General features: G+C 40.5%; 1 long non-coding RNA gene across 1 annotated transcript in view; it reads left to right on the plus strand.

Annotated features, from left to right (window-relative positions):
* The window catches only part of LOC109489971, a 65,560-nt gene extending 57,688 nt beyond the window's left edge, over window positions 1–7,872 (plus strand). The window contains exons 2-4 of the long non-coding RNA XR_002143139.2: window positions 6,358–6,521; window positions 7,104–7,157; window positions 7,286–7,872. This is a non-coding gene — a long non-coding RNA (uncharacterized LOC109489971). The remainder of the gene's footprint in view (window positions 1–6,357; window positions 6,522–7,103; window positions 7,158–7,285) is intronic.
* Window positions 7,873–12,503: the final 4,631 nt, after the last annotated feature.

The raw sequence follows: 12,503 nt of genomic DNA on the forward strand, positions 1-12,503 counted from the left end.
TGTCTGAGCCACAGGTGGTTAGATAGCAGACAGGAAGATCTTACTCTACATATAGAACCTTGGCCTGTAGGGGTTAAAATTCTGACAGGGCCAAAGAAATCAGGAGACACTATAATGTTGTATTCCCAAAAAATGGCCCAAGGAAGGCTGAATCCATGGCTTGAACTCTTCCACATAACCAAAGGACAACTAATTTAGTTTTTCAAGTTTCTGTCCACTGGAGGTTGGCCATTGACCTTACATCCATAAACCTGGCTTCCCATCTCTGTGAGGATATGTGTCAACCATGGAGGTATGCTGCTGAGATATCCTTTCAAGAGAACCTGCTCCAAGGAGGGTAGCTGGCAGCTATCTTCCAGATGCTACAAATTTGGCTTTCCAGCAGAGTTCACATTGAAGCCATGCTTTCTCTGGTTTGACACCAGCCAGACTGACCCTAGCAGGGACACTAGAGCCATGACATTTCTGTTAGACATGACTCCTATAATGGGAAATCTTTGCTCTGGGGATCCTCATCTGCCTAGGCCTTTTCAGATCTGCTCTGCAGTCTGCAGTTCTCCTTCCTGTCCTCCTGTCTTAACTCTCTCCTTTTAAACATCACATTCTGAAGACAATTCCCACCAACTTCCACTCTGTCTTCACAAACATCATCCCAGTGAATCTCTAACACACCTAATTTCATCTCGGTATCCACTCTTGGAGCGCTCAAACTTATACAGTTGGTACACAAAATGGCGTTTTGGATACTAGCTCACCTTATAGCTAGCAAAGAGAACGCTAGCCCAATTGACATGTGGGGCATGGATAGTTCCTGGAATAAGACAGTATGCCTCAACTGCTGAAGATTTCATGGGTGGTGACCTGGAAAAATGTCCCCATGGAGGAGAACATCTTTGCCAATGAAGCGATTTAGGCATTTGAAATACATGAGGAAAACAGTAACTCCGAGGCCAGTTATTACTAAATTGTACTGACACAACAGGGAGGGATAATTAGAAACTAAGGGACATTAACAAACAATTCAGGACTAAGTGTGAGAGGGAGACAGCCTCTCTGGACACTTACAAAGAGTCTCTTATCTCTGCAGTGGAATAATGATTAGAGTTGAAGAGAGGACTCGGGATCTAATAGTTTCTTAGAGTTCTAGAGATATTTAAATGCTCAACTAAGACAGGGCTGTTATGCTAAGGTTTGGCCCCTAGCTGGGAAAACCTTGGACCAGGAAAGCTTGGATGGGGGCATCTGAGTGGATGCCCCCAAGAATTTTACTTATGCCCTGGCCGATGGTAAAGGAAGGAGTTTTAAAACTCAGAGGAAAGAATACTAGAATCAATAATTTATGTGAGGTCAGAAGACCCACCTGAGGATTGTATTGCACCAGACAGTTCAGAGGACACAGCATTCACCAGGGCCATCAGGAATAGGCTGTGAAGTTCAGTAGTGGCACGGCCAAGCTGGGCTTACTGACAGCAATGGGAAATGGATCCTGGAAGTAATAGAGGGCAGGTGGCAGCACCTGACCACTAGAAGCTAGGGGGCTGCAATTTCCATAATGACTGGCAATATCAGAGAGGCAGCCAAGGGCACCTGACCACAGGGAATGGTGGAGATGGTCAGGGGAACATGAGCAAATAGATGAGAAGCCAAGAGTGCTGCTTAATATAATCAGAAGAAGAAAAGAACAGAGGAGAAGAAGACTGAAGGCAGTCATCTCAATAAGAGGTCAGTTATCATTTGTTCAGTTAGAAAACTGAGCCAGTTTTCTGATTTGAAATCCAATGACTAAAGAGGTGGCCAGATCTCCAGGAGAAGGGCCTGGCAACATGATGGCAAGTATGTACTATAATGACTCCCTTAGTCCTTCCTTAAAAAGACCTATGGCCATTTACTTGGGTGATTGCATGGTGGGAAGACAAATACCCAGACATTTCAAGAAGTACTGGACACAGAGTCTTAGTTGACGGTGACAACAAAAGACCCCAAATATTTTCATAATCCCCTAGTGAATGAAGAGCTGGCTAGTCTAGTTTATGGTAGGTTTAAGGGTCCGTGGACCCATACATGGCAATTGGAGTACTGAGCTCCTGGCCTGTGGGTAAGAGTGAGCATAGTGGGGAAAGGTCAACTGGAAGCCTCTAAAGTAAATAAAAACAGTATCACATCCAAAGTTTTTTTTTTTTTTAAGGTGGTGGATGGATGACTGTAGATTACCACAAACTCAGTCAAATAGCAGCTCTTGTTACAATGTTGTTTCAGACACCGTGTCTTTGCTACAGCTGACTGGTAAGGTCTCAGAGGTAGACAGTATGTGGCTTGGTATCTTCATTATTTCTACTCCAGTCAAAAAAATCAGAAGATCACTGTATGGTGACTAACATAATATAATAAAAAAACATTAAAAAAAAACAGAAGATCAGAAACGTCTGCATTTACATGCAACGGACAACAGTATTCATTTCATGTTGCTGCAGAGCTATGTTAACTTTCCCATTTGCTGTCATAATATAACCGGAATAGTTCTGAACCAGCTACAAACTAAGGGGGTGAAAGCAAGAGTAGCCCCACTTACCATTACACTCAATGACCCACATGGGGATTTTGTGCCTCCTATCACCACAGTTCTGGGCTTTGCAGGGTTTGAGGTGACCTGCCCAGGTGACACTGAAAGTAAAGAGAGTTTAGAATGGATAGTAGAGGAGGGAGACCAACTAAATGCAGAAATGGAGCTGTTAGTTCATCCAACTAACCTCTTCTAGGTTTCTCCCCTAGAAAAGATGCCCATGTGAACCAGGGAGATGCTGCTTGCCAAACACATGTAGAGCAACAGATCTCTGTGGCAGAAGTTGTGGAAATGGCAGCCATGGAAGTATTGCACTCAGATCTCCCTTCAAGAGAAGCACCTATGAGCAGAATAGTTCCTGGACAGCTTCTAGCTATTCACCTTGGATCTAATGCAGCTTACATTCTGAGGCCTTGCTCTCCATGGTTTTCTCCTAGTCAGTGGCCAAGCACAGGAAGAAGATGAGAGCTGGCCATACCAGCCCAACGTGGGACTCCTGTAATGGGCAGTCTTTGCACTGGGGATCCCTGTTGGAATGGCTGAGATGTTATCAGAGTTTCACTGCCATTGAAATCTCCTCCTATTCAGTTCTCCTCTCTTCCCTCTCCTCACACAGCTGTTAGCCCTACATAGGGATCTGAAGGCTCTCCCTGCCCACTCCTGCTCCCTCTCTCCTGTACACTTTACAAACATTTCCCTACTGCATGTTTTATTCTGGTTGGCATCTACGTCTCAGAGGACCCAGAGTGGAACAGAGGACTTGGAAAAAGGCAAATAAAATTCCTCTACTAAAAAAATAAAACCATGCATTGCTGGATGGAGACGTGATTGGGCAGGGCTTTCAGATATACACTCTCTGGACATTTTCAAAATTGCAAAGAAACAAATAACTGTCATGCAGAAAATCTTTAAAGCTATTTTCAAGCATCTCTATGATTCCAAGTTCTATTAACTTGTGTGAAAACTCCTACACTTGTCAGATCAAATCCTTGGTCTCTGCCCAATTTGGAAGTTTCCCTTCTGAGTGGCAACGGACAATAATTGAACTTGTGGTCCTGAATCTTGATTGGAAGAAGATTGGCCCAAATCTTATTTCTCCCCAGTCTCTCTGGGATCACTAAGGGCAGCAGTCCTCTTGACTTTCAGAGGAAGTTGTGAAAAAGCATTAACGCTTTGTATATTACAGCTTGTCATGATGGACTGCAGAGCACCTCCTTAGCCATCATCCTATTTTCAATTGTGCGCCCACCAGGTGAAGGAGAGTCTCTGCTAACACTTTTTTTTAAAGCAATTGGATGATCTGCCACTTCCATCTTATGATGTGCTGTGCTTAAAAGTAAGATATACAGTTGACTCCTGAACAACATGAATGTAAACTGCACAGGTTCACATATATGTGGATTTAAAAAAAAAAAATCCAGTACTGTAAATGTATTTTTCTCTTCCTGACTTTCTTTTCTCTAGTTTATTTGATTGTAAGACTATAGTATATAATACATATAACATACAAAATGTGTGTTAAACATATCAGTAAAGCTTTCATCAGCAGTAGGCTATTAGTATTATGAACAATAGCCAGAACATGGGAAGAGGCCAAATGATGAATGGATAAAGAAGATGTGGCACGTGCACACACACACACACACACACACAGGTATACTACTCAACCATCAAAAAAGAATGAAATCTTGCCATTAGCAATGATGTGGATGGAGCTAGAGTGTATAATGCTAAGCGAAATAAGTCAGAGAAAGACAAATACCTTATGATTTCACTCATATATGGAATTTAAGAAACAAAACAGATGAACATATGGGATGGGGAAAAAAGGAGAGCAGGGGAAACAAGCCATAAGAGACTCTTATTGATAGACAACAAACTGAGGGTTGATGGAGGGAGGTGGGTGATGGATGGGCTAAATAGGTGATGGGTATTAAGGAGGGCACTTGTTATGATGAGCACTGGGTGTTGTATGTAAGTGATGAATCACTGAATTCTACTCCTGAAACTAATACTGCACTGTATGTTACCTAACTAGAATTGAAATAAAAATTTGAAGGAAAAAACCCCAAAAAAACCCCACAGTAGGCTACTAAGTTTGGGGGAGTCAAAAGTTATATGTGGATTATCAACTGTGTGGGGTGGGGCAGGGGGTGCTCCAACTCCTACAAGTGTTCAAAGGTCAACTATAATTGTAAACGGAATTGTTGAAACTAGAGAGGCCAAACCAAAAAAGTGACGTCCCCTGCCTTTGGTAGAAGAAATATAAACAAAGCCAAATGAGAAATGGTTGAGAAGCTGATGCTAAAAATAGGTCAGAAAGAAGACTCTAGCTCTTTGATTGTAAAAGTAGCACCAAGTGCTCTCCCTACAACAGATCATCTTATCATGTCTGTATCTTTTGAATAACTGGCTTGAAGGCTACTAAAAATTTTTTTGGTTATGATTTATTTAATTTGAGAGAGAGCGAGCCTGTGCATGCATGTGCATGCACACCAAGAGTGGGGGGAAGGGCAGAGAGAGAGGGAGAGAGAGACTCTCAACCAGGCTGGGCACTAAGCATGGAGCCCAACGTGGGGCTCCATCTCACGACCCTGTGATTATGACCTGAGCCAAAATCAAGAGTTAGATGCTTAACTGACTGAGCCACTCAAGTGCGCCTCTACTGAAAAAATTTTGTTCATTTTTTCTTCTTCCAAATCAATAAGTGAAAAAAAAAGTATCTCTGACTTGGATGAATCAAATCTATCAAAACCTGAGTCATTCCATGCATGGAGGAAACAAGGAGACTGGATTAAAAAGGACTTTGTTACAGTTCCAATAGCTGCAGTTGCTGAGCGTGCTCAATAAGCCGGGAGCTTCCCACAAATTGCTCTCACCACACAAGGACACTACAAAGTCAGTATAATTTACCCCACTGTACAGGGGAGATCCCAGAGGCTCACAAATGCCTGGCAACTTTCCTGGGGTCAACCAACTTGGACAAGGCAGAGTCCAGGTGGGTCAGTGCATATCCGAAGCTAGTCCATTCTCTCACCTTCCTATCTTCAGGCAAGAAAAAGACAGGGGAGAGGCAGAGAGTGGCTGGGGTAAGATTTTTTTAAAAAGATTTATTTATTTGAGAGAGCAAGAGAGAGCACAGGGGGGTTGGGGGGAGAGGCAGAGGGAGAGAGAATCCCAGACTCCACGCTCGATCTCACAACCCTGAGATCACAACCTGGGGTAAGACTGTTTTAAGAGCAATAGCAGATCCTTGTAGTGAAATGAAATCAGACTATGCACAATGAATTTTATAATAGTTAGAATGAGAACAATACTGATAACTGTAGGGTTACTGTAAGATGTGGGGAATGATCTTGGTGGGGAACATTTAAAAAACAAGCAGATAATTCTTCCTCTTCTAAACTCCTTTGCACTTCGTTTGAGCACATCATCTGGACCATATTAGGGCTCAAAAGATATTATGAACTAATAAATAAATTTGTACCTCTATTAAAATAGCATTGGCTTTTTGCTTTGTGCTGTAGGTATTTCTGTGTGCTTTAAATATCTCTACCTGGCTAGTGTCTTAATATCAATAGCCTCTTGCATTTATTTAGCAATTTATCATCAAATTTTGTGTACCTCATTTTACTCAGAGCAATTCTATGAGGTTTGAAAGCATTCTTATCCACATTTTAAGGACTCTGAGGCTCAGAGAGAAATGATTTGCTCAAAGTCACAAACCTAGATGGGGGAATGCGTGAACTTCAGTTAAGGATTTCTAATTTCACATATGCTTTGTTTTAAACATGCAGAGCCCTCTTATGGAAAACTGACCTTCTGATTCATCACTGCAGTATAACACAGCCAAGCCCTACACCTTACTCAGGATAATGTTCCATGAGTATCTGCTGGGTCATTTTTATGAATGAATGATTGAAGGGCAGGAATGAAACCCTCCAAGAAATGGCTGAATGAGGTTTGCATTTGGGCAATTTGACTTTCAGATCTGGGTGGAAAGTGATCTAGTAAATTCCTCTGTCTACTCACATTTCATTTAAATAAATATCCTCCCAGATGTCCTCAAAGGAGATAGTTTTACCACACTTGCCAGATGAAAAATATTTGTGTTTAGTCCTTTCAGAGGCCATAAATCTCTCTAATCAGTGTCTAATGGTTTTGGGGATGACTCTGAGCAAGTATCCCATTAATTGAAAGAAGAGTGTTGTCATCTGCCACAGAGATTTCTCATTATGTTTCATCAAATTCAAAACAGAACCCTGTTTGGAATTCTTTTATGAACAGCATAATTACACCACATCCTATGGTGTTTGGAAGTGATGCTCACAATTAGCATCTCTGTCATGAGTGGGAAGTGATCCATGCTAAATAGGAGCTGGGCCAGATGGGTCTTGCTAAGACCCCACCCCTCCCCCTTCAGCTCCATTAAATTAAGCTGTCCCTATGTGTGTGCAAAAGACATAAATCTATCTTTTACTTGTGTGTATTAAAGAAATGCATCCGCTTCCATTAATTAAAAGTCAACTGCTTCTGTTTACAGTGATCAGGGTAGAACAGACACTTATACCAAAGAATTCCAGAGAAGCAGATCCTGGTGAGATGCCACAGTCCTTGGCAGGCTACGAAGCAAGAAGAGCTCGGACATGGAACTAACCTGTCCTTGTCCTGGAAGGTAAGGGGCAGCATCCCAACAAACCCAGGCCTCTATTTCCTCTATTGCAGCATGGCCCCATCGTGGGAACATGGCTGATAATCTCCACGGGCGCATAGAACACAAGACCCTGTCTGATGAACAGCACCATTGGGCCTGCCTGTCGTGTAGCAGTGTATACTTTGTCTTGAGATCTCCATTTTCCTCTCAATGTTGACAGTTGTTTCTGATTTTCCTTTTCACTTCAAATTGCTCCCCTCCCCTAAGCCCCACAAATACAAACCTACTCATAATCTTTTCAGTTCCTCAGAGTTCCTCAGAACTTCTTTCTGTTCTTACCTTCTTTACTTGCAGTTGTTTCAAAGTCATGTCTCAATCACCATTTACACCTTAATAAGAAGTTCAGCCAGTGTTTGGTTCCCCATGTATATTATGTTATATATTGAATGTATGTGTATATATAGCATATACTCCACATATGTAGCATATATAAACATATATATAAAATAAGCATAGTTCCTCAGTATGGGGAAAATGTTTTGTGCCTGATTAGAGAATTGTTTAGGCTTCTTTCTTACATATCAGTGTCCTTTTTCTGTCATAAAATAAATCTCATAACAGACAAATTGTGAACAATTTTTAAATAAAAAGTAAAAGAATTTTGCCTCTAATCCTATTCCTCAGAATTGACCACCTTAAATATTTTGGTGTATTCTTCTCTTTTCTGCTTATAAAATTACAAAATATTTGTTCCTTACAAAAAAGTATAAAAAACTCTTACTTTCTTGTTTGAGGCATGATTCCACCATTGGTTTCATTTCCCTGTCCACAGTAGATTAGAGATAGCAATTTTAAAGCAGGGAGACTGACAAGGAAAGACAGCGGGTAGAAAAGAATTGAGACTCCCTAACTCTGCCGTCCTATGTTCATCCTCTTGAAGGCTGGTGAGAAAAACAGAGTTAGACTTAAGAACTGGGGGCAAACAGCTCCCTGTATATTTGAAACTATGTCATTAACACAAGGCAACCTACTGAATGGGAGGGCGTATTTGCAAATTATACACCCAATGAAGGATTCCTATCTAAAATATATAAATAACTTTACAACTCAACACCAAAAAGCCCAAAAACAATCCAATTAAGAAATGGTAGAGGAACTGAATAGATTTTTTTTCCAAGAAGACATACAGATGGCCAAAAAACACATGAAAAGATGTTTAACATCATTCATTATCAGGGAAATGCAAATCAAAACCACAATGAGATATCACCTTATACCTTCAGAATGGCTACTATCAAAAAGACAAGAAGGTGAGGATTTGGAGAAAATGGAACCCTCATGCACTTTTGGTGGGAATGCAGACTGGTGCAGCCACTGTGGAAAAAAGAATGGAGGTTTCTCAAAAAACTAAAAATAGCAATATCATACAATCTAGTAATTCCACTACTGGGTATCTATCTAAAGAAAATGAAAACACTAATTCAAAAAGGTATATGTACCCCTACGTTTACTGCAGCATCATTTACAATAGCCAAAATATGGAAGCAGCCTAAGTGTCCATTGACAGATGAATGGAAAAAGAAGATGTGGGGTGTGTGTGTGTGTGTGTGTATACAATGGAATATTACTCAGCCATAAAGAAGAATGAGATCTTGCCATTTGCAGCAACATGGAGAGACCCAGAAAGGTATAATGCCAAGTGAAATAAGCCAGACAGAGAAAGCCAAACACCCTATGACCTCAGTCACATGAGGAATGTAAGAAATAAAACAAATGAACAAAGGGGTGGGGGGGGAGACAAACAAAAACCAGACTCTTAAATACAGAAAACAAACTGCTGGTTGTCAGAGGGGAGTGGGGTAGGGGGATAGATGAAATAGATAAAGGGGACTGAGGAGTACACTTCCTATCATGAGCACTGAGTAATGCATAGAGTTGTTGAATCACTGTACTGTACATCTGAAACTAATATACCACTGTATGTTAACTATATTTCAATAAATCAAAAAATTTAAAAATAAACTAGAGAAGACTACAAGGTTTGTGATTTATTTTAGCAACCTTTCCACTGAAATTCAGGTCTTTGGGAATTTTAACTTTGGGAAAAAATAATACTTGATGTATACCGAGTTTATATCTTAGTTAACTCCCTCACAAAATTTGTCTTTATAATAAGTGCGTGAGCCCAGATAGGCAAGCATTTTGCTTAAGAACAGAAAAACTAAGACCCAGCTAGGCTTCAGTGTCTTGCCTGGGTTGGCCAAGTGTAGTTCTTCTGGGTCCTCACTTTGCATGTTTCCTGCCCTGCACTGCCACCCTCCTTTCCTTCTCTGGAGACCCGGGCCAGGGCACTATGAGGTCAAAGCTAAGGACACTGATTTGACAGAGGTGACTTCTCTATGTTGTGGGTAGAGCACACACCTGAGGGCCAGACAGCCCAGGTTTGACTCCTGGCTCACTTACTTACTAGTCTAGTATGTGACCTCTCTGAGCCTAGATTTTCCTATCTGTAGCATGGGGATAATATCCTACCTACATGTGGAGTCACTGGTATATTTAATGAATTATTTCACATAAAAGTCCTTAGACAAATACTTAGTGCTAGACGGTAAGTACAATATACCAGCACCCAGCCTATAACAGAATACATGTGAATTTAAGGAAAAAATTAAGATTTAAGTATAGACACTTGAATAATGCATTCCTGCCTTTCACAGAATATTTTAATGCTTCTGTCTTATTTTATTATTAAGTAGGTTTTGTTCCAATTTAAAACAGTTTATTTTTTAAAAGTTAGCGTTAGGACTCAACAAATAAACTATGTTTGAGCTCCAGCAAATTGGCATAATTTGTCCATGCTTTTGATTCATAGTGTGGTTCAAGTCCCTGTTTTCATCAAAGTTTGGGAACGGTGTTAATGACATTGAAGTAAAAGGAAGCTTTTTCACTAAAAAGTTTTAAATACATTAACAAGGGCTATGCTGTACTCCCCACCTCAACCCCTACTCTCAAGCCTCAGGAGGGCTCTTGCTTTAGGGAAATGAGTCATCACTTTTTTTTTAAATTATAAAAATACCTTTATTTAATGTCAACTGTGCAATGTTTATAGGAAGCCACAGAAGGATCCTACTCTAGTGGCAGCTGGGGGTGGTTGAAGTGGCCACTGGGAAGCTGTCAAAAGTTCACATTTAGTTTTTAGCAAACAAAAATTCCAATGTTATTTGATGCAAAATTCTCCTTTTTCTTATGCCATTCTGGAATGGGCTGGGAAGCTAGGAAGGAAGGGTGAGCTTTGTGGTGGGAGCCAGTGAAAACATCTTTCTTTTCATGACTATTATTAAAGAAAACTACCAAACTCATTCTATGAGGCCAGTATTACCTTGATCCCCAAACCAGGCAAAGACCCCATCAAAAAGGAGAATTACAGACCAATATCCCTGATGAATATAGACACCAAAATTCTCAAAAAGATCCTAGCTAATAGGATCCAACAGTACATTAAAAGGATTATCCATCAAGACCAAGTGGGATTCATCCCTGGGATGCAAGGGTGGTTCAACATTCGCAAATCGATCAGTATGATAGATCATATCAACAAGAAAAGACTCAGGAACTATATGATCCTCTCAATTGATGCAGAAAAAGCATTTGACAAAATACAGCATTCTCTCCTGATTAAAACCCTTCAGAGTGTAGGGATAGAGGGTACATTCCTCAATTTCGTAAAAACCATCTACGAAAAGCCTACAGCAAATATCATTCTCAATGGGGAAAAACTGAAAGCCTTTCCCTTAAGATCAGGAACACGACAAGGATGCCCACTCTCGCCATTATCATTCAACATAGTACTAGAAGTCCTTGCAACAGCAATCAGACAACAAAAAGGGATAAAAGGTATCCAAATCAGCAAAGAAGTCGTCAAAATGTCTCTCTTCACAGATGACATGATACTCTATATGGAAAACCCAAAAGACTCCAACCCCAAATTACTAGAACTTATAGGGCAATTCAGTAATGTGGCGGGATACAAAATCAATGCTCAGAAATCAGTTGCACTTCTATACACGAACAATGAGACTGAAGAAAGAGAAATTAGGGAATCCATTCCATTTACAGTAGCATCAAAAATCATACGTTATGTCGGAATTAACCAGAGAGGTAAAGGATATATATTCTAGAAACTACAGATCATTCTTGAAAGACATTGAAGAAGACACAAAAAGATAGAAAAATATTTCATGCTCATGGATCGGAAGAATTAACATAGTTAAAATGTCCATGCTACCCAGAGCAATCTACACTTTCAATGCTATCCCGATCAAAATACCAATGACATTTTTCAAAGAGCTGGAACAAACAGCCCTTAAATTTGTGTGGAGCCAGAAAAGGCCCCGAATCGCCAAGGAAATGTTGAAAAGGAAAAACGAAGCTGGGGGCATCATGTTGCCAGAGTTCAAGCTATACTACAAAGCTGTGATCACAAAGACAGCATGGTACTGGAACAAAAACAGACACACAGACCAATGGAACAGAACAGAGAACCCAGAAATGGACCCTTGGCTCTTTGGGCAACTAATCTTTGACAAAGCAGGAAAAAACATCTAGTGGAAAAAAGACAGTCTCTTCAATAAATGGTGCTGGGAAAATTGGACAGCTACATGCAAAAGAATGAAACTCGACCACTCTCTCACACCATATACAAAGATAAACTCCAAATGGATGAAAGACCTCGATGGGAGACAGGAATCCATCAAAATCATAGAGGAGAACATAGGCTGCAACCTCTTTGACATTGGCCACAGCAACTTTTTTCATGACACATCTCCAAAGGCAAGAGAAACAAAAGAAAAAATGAACTTGTGGGACTTCATCAAGATAAAAACTTCTGCAGAGCCAAGGAAACAGTCAAAAAAACTAAGAGGCAGCCCACGGAATGGGAGAAGATATTTGCAAATGACACTACAGATAAAAGACTGGTATCCGAGATCCACAAAGAACTTCCCAAACTCAATACACCAGAAACAAATAATCAAATAAGAAAATGGGCAGAAGATATGAACAGACACTTTTCCAATGAAGATACAGAAATGGCTAACAGACACATGAAAAAATGTTCAAAATCATTAGCCATCAGGGAAATTCAAATCAAAACCACACTGAGATACCACCTTACGTCAGTTAGAATGGCAAAAATTGACAAGGCAAGAAACAACAAATGTTGGAGAGGATGTGGAGAAAGGGGATCCCTCCTACACTGTTGGTGGGAATGCAAGTTGGTACAGCCACTTT

Source organism: Ailuropoda melanoleuca, chromosome 3, assembly GCF_002007445.2.
Source record: "Ailuropoda melanoleuca isolate Jingjing chromosome 3, ASM200744v2, whole genome shotgun sequence".
Classification (NCBI taxonomy): Eukaryota; Metazoa; Chordata; class Mammalia; order Carnivora; family Ursidae; genus Ailuropoda; species Ailuropoda melanoleuca.